Source organism: Leucopleurus acutus (assembly GCF_964270905.1).
Source record: "Leucopleurus acutus genome assembly, chromosome: 14".
NCBI classification, from domain to species: domain Eukaryota; kingdom Metazoa; phylum Chordata; class Mammalia; order Artiodactyla; family Delphinidae; genus Leucopleurus; species Leucopleurus acutus.
In genome coordinates, this window is record NC_139156.1 from 44,409,658 (window position 1) to 44,422,090 (window position 12,433).

Genomic DNA, 12,433 nt, shown 5'->3' on the forward strand with positions numbered 1-12,433 from the left:
CCATGAAAAGACATGGAGGAACGTTAAGTGCTTATTACTAAGTGAAAGAAGCCAATCTGAAAAGGCTACATACTATATGATTCCAACTATACGACGTATTGGAAAAGGCAAAACTATGAAGAGAATAAAAAGATCAATGGTTGCCAGGGGTAGGGGAGGGGGAGGGATGAATAGGTGGAGCACAGAGAATTTTTAGGGTAGTGAAAATACTCTGTATGATATTATAGTGATAGATATATATAATTATACATTGGTTAAACCCATACGATGTACAATACTGAAAGTGAACCCTAAGGTAAACTGTGGACTTTGTGTGATTATGATGTGTCGATGTAGGTTCATCAGTTGTAAGAAATAAATGCACCACTCTGGTGGGGGTTGTTGTTAATGGGGGATGCTATGCATGTATGTGGGCAGGGGGTTTATGGGAAATCGCTGTACCTCCCTCTCAGTTTTGTTGTACATCTAAAACTGCTCTTAAAAAAGTCTTTAAACAAGAAAAAAATGGAATTGAAATATGGATGAGATTTTAGGAATTACACAGGATGTGAAGGATAAAGAATGATTTGGAGACTTTGGTAAGTACAGATGACAGCCAAATACATTCTATCATAAAAATTAATTGATGTACTTGAAATAGAAGAATACATGAAAACAGAAAATTTTATTTAGGAAGGTTTGAAAAAACTTTCTTGAAATGACAAAAAACTATATTATTAGATCAAGAGTACTTATCACATCTTAGGAAAAATATGTAAGAAGTAATCATTAACCAAGACATTTTCTTTGAAAGTGACTAAACTTTAAAAGTGAATATAAATCCTATAAGCATCCAGGAAGAAGAAAATCATTTATAAGGAGAAAAAGATAATTCTTGCCTCAAACTGTTCCAACTATATTTAGGGAGGGAAATCCTACAGAGGGTGAGAGAGAAATATTGTGACCCATAAATTCTATATATTCAGGTTGTTAGTCACCTGAAAAGATATGAAAAGAAAATTTCAAATAAACAAAGAAAAATTAATTCCTGCAGCATAATCTATGACCTTTCCTATAATACTAATATGGAAAGATTTAAAAAATATGGTTAAGTTCCATGTCCCATAAAGTGAAAGTACCATATATAAGGATCTTTGGACAAAGATGTTTATTACAGCTTTGTTCATAGGGGCTAAACATTTTTCAATTAGGGAACAGTAGTTCTGTTTATATCATAAACTCTTATGCAGCTGACAAAAGGAGAGAGAGAGAGAGATAGAGAGAGAAAGGAGGAGGAGGGGGAGGGGTAGAGGTGGGGGAATGGGAAGAGGAAAGGGAAGGAGGGCAAGAGGGAGGGAAATTAAATTAGAGGAATTTCCATCTGATATTGTTGAGCGAGAAAAGCAAAATGAAGAAATCACATATAGTACGATTCCATTTGAGTAATCAAACAATTGTTGAAGAGTCATATCTATCCGTCTACCATGCACGCTAATATTTAAGTATTGTACATTGATACACCAGAGATGTATTGTACATTCGTGTATGATTATAAGAGCAGGGGGCAATATGGAAGTAGACATAACTGGTTGTAAGCATGGACTCCTTGAGTGTGGGAACATGAGCTTGGAGGCTGATGTGGCTGCAAGGAAGAAAGATAAAAGGAGGAGAAAGTAAAAATGAAAAAATACTGCTAAGCAAGCAAATAGTATGTTTAATGTATTTATGCCAAATCTGAACTCTTGGTTTTATATATTCATTTTCTTATTACTTTCTAATATATTAATTTCTATCTTTTTCTCCTTACTGTCTTAACTATTTGAAAAAATTATTTTCCTCTTGTGGATACATAACTCTTTGTCATGTGTATTATATTTTCCCAAGTTTTTATAGTGTCTTTTGATTTTGGTTATGATGATTTTGCGGAACTACTTATGTTTTACACAGTCAAACTTGTCCATCTCTTCCTTTACTATTAATTAGTTCTGTGCATCTTTAGAAAAGTTTTATATATCCCAGCATTATAAAAATATATTCTCTTCGTGCAGTTATAAATTTCATTTATGTTTGAATGTTTGCCACAACTGCGAGTAAGTTTGGTATGAGGACTTAGGTAGGAGGATGTGCTTCCTGCTTCCGGCCCTCCGCTCCAAATCTAGCTCATTTTCATGGTACTGCTTATTTGATAGCCCATTTCCCCTCTCTTACTGAAATGTCACATTTATAAAATTCAATACTTTCATTTATTTTTGCTTGCATTTCTTGATTTTGTCTTATTCTATTCGTTTATTTCTGCATCTGAACTACTGGATTTTTAAAATTGAAATGTATTTGACATAACATTGTGTAAATTTAAGGTGTACAGCATGTTCATTTGGTAAGTTTATATAGTGTAATATGATTGCCATTATGGCAGTAGTTAACACTTCTATCATGTTACATAACTGTCATTTCTTTTTAGTGGCTGAACCACTGAATTTTAATTATTTTCTAGCTTTTAACATCTGGCAGTACAAACCTCACTACCTTTCCACTTCCAACTATTTATTTCTCTGATTTTTGTCGATTACTCTTGTATATTTAGTCTTGATATTGAAAAAAAAATTTTAAGACCAAGTTTCTAAAAAGAAAAATGTTTGGAGTTTTATTATGATTATATTAATTATTACTATATGACATATCCTAAGAATTCCTCTCCCTCTCCCAGACCGAAACATGTCTCTCTATTTACTTGAGTCTTATTTTATGTCTGTCGAGAGAGTGGGTGAGGCCTTCTAAGCAAAATAAAACAAGACCCAGAAATTATAAGGGAAAGTAACAGATATGAGTACACATAAAAAAAAAATCGCCAAAGGAAAAAAATGGCAGAAGTTAAATTAAAAGACAAGTCAAACTGGAAAAATATTTGTTACACATGTCAGAAAAAACATGTCACTAGGGTAAAGCCAGGGATTTCTCATCCATCACCAAAATACCAAAACCCAATAGAAAAACTGACAACATGCAAAGCAATCCACGAAGAAAAGACTAAAAACAACACAGCAACACAACCAATAGCATATTGTTGTTCACCTGTCAGCCTGGAAAAGAGTAAATTGCCTGACAATAGCCTGTTTGGCAAGAGGAGGGGAAAGGGCCTCTCTTACACTTTGGCAGGAGTGCGAATTTGTGCATTGCTTTGGAGAGTAATTTAGCAGTTTCCAACAAATGAATAAAAGACAGATTCTTGGATCTTAAAATTGCTCCTCTAAGAATTTATTCCACAAGGCACACTCCAGCGTGTCCAAAAAGGCACTTAAACAATGGTGTGATATTATCTGTAAAGGCCAAAGATGGAAAGCTCTTAAATGCCAAGCTATAGCGGTTTGGTAAAATGCTTTCTCATTCTTCCATAAAATAAAATACAATGCAGTCTTGAAAAAGATTTAGTTGGTCTGTATGTGCTGAAATGTATTGTTACAGTAAAGAAAAGCTAGATGCAGAGGAGTGGGTTCTGATGCTCTCATTTGACATAAGAAGGTTACGTAAACATACACAGCTAAGCACAGGGATTGCACATGCAAGGGAACTGGAGAGGCACACAGAAACTATGAATGATGGTTACATCTTGCAAGGAGTTTGGGGGTCTGGTTTGTGAGGGAGATTTGCTCTTCATTTTTTTACCTTTATGTAGTATTTGGATTTTTTCTAACATACTTGCCTTATGTTTCAATAAATAAATAAAAGAGGGTTAGATTAAAAACCTAAGAATGAATCTGAGATATGAATCATCAGTGTTTGCAAACAGATAATATAGAATATCTCTCTCCGATCTCAATTGTAATTTGCAAAATTGGCCCAGTTATGAGTTTCTAAGTTTTGTGAAAATTTGAATTCCATCCCATTATGCTTTTGAATTTTGAGGGCAGGTGGCTTTAAACCCAGATGTGAGTGGAACTGCATGTCAGGGATCACTTTCAATTAAAAAAGAAAAGAGGTTTAGATTGATTAGCTAAGGTTAGATGAACTTTCACAGAGAAGGTAAGACTGACGTGGTGGGGAGAGGAAACAAGAAATGATGGGGGTAGATTTTGCTAATATTACACAGAAGGCTGAAACTTGCTCAGCCTTTGCTTTCTCTGTGTTCAACCTCTTATGGGAAATGCACTATCAAACTATTTTCCGTTCCTTTTCTGTACCTGAGTATGACTTTTGTTTCAACCCTCTTTGGCATAAGAATTTTAATTATTTCCTTGACCTTTGGTCTAATCAAGGTTACAGTCAATTTCTTCTTGCTGGATCTTTCCGGATTCCCGGCTGCAAGGCTATCTGTGGGAGTCATACAGAAATAGGTTGTAATCTATTAACTGAACGATTGCTCATATATCCTTTGTGAGTCCTGGGAGTGCTGAGAGCTTTTTAGAATAGTCTGGAGATAATACCCTGGCCTTGTCCATGTTCATTTTTGAAACAAAGCAGATGTGGAATAATTAGTTGTTGGTTCCATATTTTTGGAAGACATGAGTAATTTTGTTTCCTGAAAGAATGCACAAAGCTGATGCATTTCCCCATAGCAGGAGGAGTGCAGTACAGGGATGTGCACAGGGTTTATGGGAATGGAGTGGAAGGAAACTGGGCAGGACTCAAACGATGAGGAGGCATTCTCTAAGGGGGAAATGGTCACAGGACAGAATTAGAGAAGGCAGATAGGTATGGGGGACTGGAAAACAACTCTTAATTGAACAGGCCCGACACATGTGTGAGACACTCCCGGGGCCTCTGCACTGTCAGGGGATCTTGATGCGAGAGCCCTGGGGATATGACCCACTCCTCCTTCCTGCTAAGTAACTCCCTTTGGAGGCACAGAGACCTGGCTCTTAGGTAAGGTCCCTCCACTCAGCAGGTGGTGTCCATATGTAAATCGCTCACCCTTTGAGAGCCTCCATTTTCTCATCAGTGAAATGTAAATAGTTAGCACCAGCTTCACAAAATCTTGTGCCTGGCACATAGCAGTTGCTCAGTAAATACACATTCTCTTTATCCTTCATGGATTCCTTTTGTCTAAGTACTGTTTGTGAATCAGTTTAGCTTTCAAAGTCTTCCACGTTTGAGCCCCTCATCTTATTCAACAAATGTAAACTACTAACGTTTCTGAATGTTTGACTGATTTTGATAGTAGAAACAACTGACATTACTCTAGCAAGTTACTCCTTACACAGGCTTCTAGATCCTTTTACCATATGCACCCTGTGATGCAGCTGGGCTAGGATTAATACGGTCCCAATAGATGAATGTGGAAATGGGGGCTGAGGTAACAGGTAAGGTCATAGTGAGTGATGGGCATAGCCAAGCCTCAACCAGGTGCTCTGGCCTAAGCTGGTAACAGTCCCCTAAGCAGGTCATTAAACGTCAAAGTCATGTGGTTCTCCCTTTCCCATATGTTCTTCCTTTTTGCCTGTGGAAACAGATTCATTTTCAGGATTCATCTTAAGACTTTCATATACCAGGAATTTTTCCAACACCAGAGTGAAATGTGTGTGTGCGTGTGAGTGCATGTGAGTGTGTGTGTGTATGCTAAATGTTCTGGCGTTTTTGTAGGACACCCTTTGGAGGCTCTGGAATGCCTCTATAACAGTCCTTCCTTTGCATGGGAAGAAAATGTGGGCAACAGGCAGTGACCGTGTTCTTAAGCAAGGAAGAGTGGGTGTGTGTGTGTGTGGTGTGTGTGTGTGTGTGCCTCTTCCTAGAAGACAGGCTTGGCAGACTGCAGCAGAGGAAAGAAGAGAGACGTGTGATGTTTCTAGGTGCCCTGGGAGAAGTCTCTTTTTGTATAGAAATTATTTATGCTTCCCTTTATAGTGCTTTTGGAAGAATAGAAAGAAAAACCTATTTCCTGTATGAGATAAGAATTTTTTGATTGGGTGTGTCTACTGAGCCAGCCTCAAATGATATAAGAACTGTGCTTGGATGTCACTGTTGATCCCACAGTACAGTCCTCATAAAAGTAATAAAAGGCTTCAGACACTCCCCATCCCGTTTGGGGTGCTTGCTGGCTTACCCTGTGGAGGCGGCTTGGCTTTGGTAGCCGGAACCCCCATCTGCTTTTTGCACAATACAGGAGTCAAGTTGATCTGGTTCTGGACCATGAGGGTGATGTCCAGGTGTTCCTTGTTACCAATTTTGTAGAAATTAAAGGGATATTAAAGCTCCTTTGTCTTGACATTTCCATTTCCTTGTGAGGAAAAGAATCAAAGTGAGATCTGGCCTGTAGGGAAGTTTTCCCACGTTGGGAGGGTCCTGAACCACTGAGTGAGCTTTCTTGGGACCAGAAGACCTGGATGTCAGCTGCATTGATGGCAAAGTGCTCCAGTGCCCTGGTGCCAGAGCTGCATCTGGTGACAGTGATGGTGACACATGGCGAGTAAGAACCTTCTGTCTGGGGGAGGCGGAGTTGGGCATGCAGTGAAGGTGTGCGGGTCTGCATGCTGGGTAACAGAAGCTGAGAGCCTGTGAGGCTGGGCTGGAGGAGGCAGCTGACGTCCGGGTGGGGGTGTGGTAGGGGAGGTCTCACAGGGAAGGCTTGTACATAGAAAGGATTATTTCCCCAGAACATATAGGATAAAACTGCCTGTGCTGAGTTTTAACGTAGCACTTATCACAGAGTCTATAATGGGTTAAAGTCATAACCTGGGGGAGGGCATGGGTCTAGGGATGATTGAGGCCACTACTCTCATTGGACAGATGAGGAAAGTTAGGCTCAAAAAGGAGGATCGGAAAGCACAGCTTTCCTGCTCAGGCCACCATATGTCACTGGGAAGGAAACCCTCTGGGTCTGAGAGCCCTGACTAGAGTCAGTGGCCGTAGCTGGCCCAGGCCTAAGGTGGTCTCAGGCTTAAGTGGGAACCCTGGGGGCCGGTCAGCTCTGCTTGGGCTCTCCTCTGTGGAGCTGGCCACCCCAAGGGAAGCTGTGATTTGAGGGTCCCAGAAAGAGGGTGTGGCCAGAAGCACAGCAGAGAGGGTCATTGCGGGAACAGCTCCCTCCGATGGTGTCCAGAAGATGTGGAGGAGGCCGAGGTAAGGCCATTTGTGGAAGGCACCTTGAAGTTAAAAATAATTTCACGGAGCTTTAGATAATTTATAGGCAGGGAAAGTGAGTTGGAGAAGTCACCAAAAAATAGATGAATGATTCCATTATCAAATATCTTGGGTTTAGCTTTCTGGAAATCAGTGTTCTTCTCTTTAAAAATGACAGCTGGCCTTTTCTATGAACATCGCTGCCTCTGGCTCTCCCTCTGAAGTTAGAGTTATTTGGTGCCCTGTGAGCCTGTAAGATGTGTGGAGGGGTCTCTGCGGTTCATCAGGGAACTTGCAGAAGCAATCATCTGTTTTTTCCCACTGGTTGTGACATTCCATGGCTAAAGGGTTAGTGGACCCTTTAGTGTTCTCAGTCTTCCTAAAACCAGGAGAGGAATTCTTCCCAGACTGGAAGGTGCCCCAGAATGAGCTAGAAAGAAGATTCTTTTTTAGTCCTAATGTGGGCTTCAGAAAAAGAAAGATGGATGGCCAAGGTTACGTGTCACATAAATTGGACAGTGAGAGTATCTCATTCAGCATGAAAAATGAGTTGGAAATGGGGACCCTGGGCAAGCCAAGGAAGGACCTTTTGTTCTTCCTGGGAGCTTTGTCACCTTAAAAGGCCTTTAATCAACCAACTAGTCAGTCCATCAGATGTGGTGGCCTAGTAGTACTGTGGTTATTGCACATCAGTTTTTAATGAAATTCCATCACTTTGAAGGAGGGATTTCTGGACAATACTGGACTAAATACTTCATCTCAAGAATCTCACCATCTAGGTAAGGAAATTGAGTGAAGACAAATGACATACATGTAAACGCAAACAACTAGATGTTTATCTGTGTGCTCTGACTGTGAATGCAGTTTGAATGGAGAGAAAGGTGACATTTCTGTGGTCTGGGGTCACCAGGGACAATTTCTTGGACTAAGTTGCACTTGAGTCAGACCTTGAGGATGGTGTTAGTTTCAGCTAGACCAAGGGGAAAAGTCTCTTTCTGTAAAAAACTGTATCCCACAGACACATGGGCCCACTTCTGTCCCCACTTTCCAGCCACTGCACCCCAGGGAATACCAGCATCACCAGAGATCACTACTGCCCAGTGCCAGCTGGGGAGTGCCCCTCATTACCCTGCCAGAGCCACCTGAAAGCCGCTGAATCAGTTCAAGAGATAAAAGTGATACCACTAAGCCCAGCTCTGCCCTTTGTTAGAAGCAGCCCAGAGTTGGATGACACACCATAAATACAGAGTTCTCTGTGAAGAAATTGCTAACTTTCTGGTGAATCTTGAGATTATCACTAGCGTGCAAGGGGAAATTATTTTTCTCATTTATGTTGACTGGGAATTAGAGCTTTCCAGGGTCTCTTTACTACTTCCTTATCCTGTCACATAGAATTTAACAATTATATAGTGGAATCACCCAAATTTCCTAGGAGATGCTTTCTTTGAAGCCACAAACATCATAGAGAAAAGCAGAGAGCTAGAAACTCCCTCCTCCAGCCCTGAATACCAGAGGATACATTTTTTTTTCCTGGACAGTTTTCCCAAAGAAAAGCAAGCAGACTAGGGACTGTTAGTCTTTAATTTGGCAGGAGGGGGAATGGCTGGGGAGTCCTGCATTCTGAGGTTTGTAGGTGCTTCAAGTAAAAGGTTGTAGGTAAGAAGGGAGAGGGAGAGAACAGGGGTGATCAGGGTGGGGCTTCTAAAGGCTTGTAAGAATAAGGCTAACGCCAGCCTGACTATTGCAATAAGGTGATAGGCCACTCTGGCAGCCCTCCAACAGATCAGTGTCGCTTCAGCACAGAGGTGAGGCCAGGTGCCGTGCAGATGAACCTCTGCTACTTGCTGACTCCCAGCGGGCCTGGAGGGGTGGGTGTAGCTAACCCTTTCCTCCACCTCACCCCTACTCCATGCAGATGAAGGAGGAAGGACTCCAGTTGCTGAGGGGCTGGGTCTGTGGAGGGGCTGAACCTGTCCTCAGACCAGCCCAGGGAGCAGCACACACAGTAATGGGTTGGCCTGGGATTTGGCAGCGTATCTTGTGAGGAGCAGTGTCCACATCAGACCAGCGCCCTCCTGTGGCAGTTTTAAAATTCGACCCCCAAGTCTGTGACATTTCTCCCATGGAGAAATGTGGTCTTTGAGCCCTCACCTTGCTCTGGGTGGGTTTTGACTGTTCCTACCCATAGAATATGGCAGAAGGGAAGTCGTGTCACTTTCAAGGCTGAATGACAAAGGGCTTCCACCTGGTCCTCTTGGAACGCTCACTCTTGGGACACTCCCTCTAGATGAAGCCACACGGAGAGGCCTCGTGCAGGTGCTTCAGTTGACAGACTCACTGAGGTCATCCAAGTGCTGACCGACACCAGGTGTGTGTTTGGAGAAGCTCAGCAGGGACAAGACATCTCCACGGGTGCTCTGTCTGTCTGAGCTCCTGAGCTGCAGAGTCTGAGAGCATCGTAAAGTAGTTGTTGTTTTATGTCACTGACTGTGGGACATTTGTCACGTAGCACTAGATAACTCGCACACAATCCAGACGTTTTGGTTACTGTACGCCTAGGCCTTGTCTACCATGCTCACCCAAAGGTGGATGAAGAGAAAAAGAAAGTGCACTGTGTGTCCTGAGAGGAGATTCTGGGGCATCGTGGAAATTAGGCATTGCCTTGATAATTAGAGGGAGGTTTATCCATTAGATTAGAAAAGAAAAAAAAAGTAGGAGAAAAACACTTCCATTAACTTCAGAAAAACCAAGAATAAAATGCATAAAAAACAAATCTTATGAGCAACCTGGCATTAAAATTAGGAAAAACAGTTCTCTACAAAAGCTGGGCTAGTTTTAGTCCTCCCTCTGCCATAGGTCATCTATATGTAATAAGAATGCAAGAAGAGATTTTCACATATGCACGAGCCCAGAAAGTTTTTCTTCTACAAACCCTCTCCAAAGCCTTTGTGGCCCCCTGATGGACAAGTCACGGGAAACCTCCATGAGAAGCTAAAGTGTGGGAGAGCAGGCTCAGCAATACAGGTAAATGTCAGAGTCTTCCTGGGGTCTCCTCTCGCCCTCCCCTCTCCTCTTGAGTCTGAGTTTGCTCATTTTACCTCCTCAGTGTCCCTTACTTCCACGTCTTCCCGCCTCCCCCTCCCTGCCATGTTCCAAGCTGACCTACCCCTCTTCTACTCCTCAAGTTGGGGAAGAGAGTAACACAGAAGCATGACCTGATCGCTCTGCAGCTTAGAATGGCTCCCAGGCTCCCTTCCCAGCCCCTGTGGTACTCCCCTCTCCAGGGGGCTGTGTTCAGACCCACTGGTTCTGCAGAGGCCTGCCCTCTCTGACCTCCTGTCCCATCCCACACAGGCCATGACAGGCCCCACTCTCCCAGGGCACTGGGGGCAGGTGGTCATGCATCTGAGGTCACAGCTGTTACCTCTCCAGCCCCTGAGCATGAGAAGGTGGCACACTCTCAGGTAGGCTCATCATTCTGGCCTTAATATGCCAGGTGGGCAGTGTGTGTTCAGTCAGTGTCGTTGAAGGAAGAATAATGAGCTTCAGCTTCAGTTGAAGTTGTCTGCCATGCTTCCCTCTTCCCGCTACCCCGTGATGCCTCCATGGGCCTGTGTCTCGCTGGTCTTTGTGAGTTCTTTGTATGTACGGGCTCTGCACAGGGTGAGTGAGTTGATGCTATGGAATGAAGCAAACTTAGTTCTGACTGGCATTTTGCGGATGAACAGAAGGTCACATCTTGACCTCATCCTTCAATTAGAAGGTCACCATCTACAGGAAATTTTCTCTAATTTCCCAGGCAAGCACAGATCCTTCCTGCTTTTAAAAGATCACAGTATAACATTGCTCCCCACATTGTTTTTTAGTGTTAATTTATGTCTCATTTCACCTAAGTTGGGAGCATTTTAAGGGACCAGAATTGAGTTTGATCCATCCTGTGCACAACAGCAAGAGGTATTGTTGGGAGAGATGGGTGAATGTGGTTAGGATGCGGGATTAGAGAAGGATATGGGAGGAGATGCTTCCAAGGGTGGGAACCACAGCGGCCCAGATCAGGCCCTGTCTGCCTGGCCAGAGGCTGCTCACCTGTGCACCTCCTGACCCCGGCCTGGGCCACCTTTGGAAGCTTGTTTGAACTCCGGTTTCAGAAACATGCTCCTTCACTTCTGGGTATTGCACATAGAGAAACTAATAAAATCTGGGAAAGCGGTAAAGAGTCATCCAGGCACGCATGTGGGGTTGGCGTGTTTCAGGGGATATTGTGTGACCTTTTCCACCTGCCTTTGGAAGAGAGGGTGTAGGTTTGTCAGCAGAGCCCAAACTTAACCTTCAGAGGAGCCCACCACCCGCTCCCACCAGTGCATGTGTCCCAGCACATTGTGGCTCCCCATCCCGTGTGCACAGCGAGGGGTGGAGGTGACAGTGGGGGCAGTGGCTTCTCTGGAGAGACAGATGTCAGCCGGGGCAGCGCTGCCTCCGTGGTGCAGCCTGCAGGCCAGGGAGCTGGCAGTGCACTCTGCCCTAGGACAGAGGCTTCCCCAGTTCAATCAGCACTTTGTTAAATCCCGAGGGACACAGGCACAGAGCCGGTTACTTGTGGAAGGATCCCTTGTGCTCCAGAAGGCTGCCAAAATTGCTGTGAATGCTCTCACAGAGGCAGGTTCAAAGGCCCAGGAGCACAGAAAGGAGGAATCTCTTCCCTCTGATGAAAGGAGTTAGAGGTGGAGGAGGACTCATGGAGAAGAAGGCACATGAATTAGACCTTAGAGGATGCACATGACTTTGGGAGTCTAGAAGGAAAGAGAGGGAAGAAAAGACAATGACCTGAGCGAAGGCGGAAGAGTCCAGGGGTGCTTGTATGTTGGCAACAGAGGGTGCTGAGGAGCTGGTAGGAGCTGACTCTGGGGCTGTGGCAGATTATTTAGGGTATTCAGAGCTGCTTAAGGACTCTGGACTTTCCCCTGTGAGTCAGACAGGAGAGACTGAAGATGTTCTACTTCAGTAGATGGCAGGTAGATGGCACCTCTACCTGCTGCATCAGAGACAGGAGACACGGTGATGAGTTAATGTGTTAGGGTGGTCCTGGGGCAAGGCCCCGGACAGGAGAGGTGGGCTCCAGAGCATGATGGAGCAGAGAGAAGCGAGGGGAGAAATTGCCACAGCTCCTCCTTTCATCAGATGACTGATGGAATTTCTACAACTTTATCTTACTTAAGAAGTCTGAATCTTTCAGGATTAGAACCAATATTTTTGTATTTTTTTAATCTGCTTTTGTGCCTTGTGTACAGACACTAAAACATGAATCTAGCTGTGCTCAGGAAAGATTTGTCCAAAGGGAAAATAGGTTCTGTGACTTGCAAAATTGATGAATTTGGACTGAAATCACTGCGTTGCTGCTCTG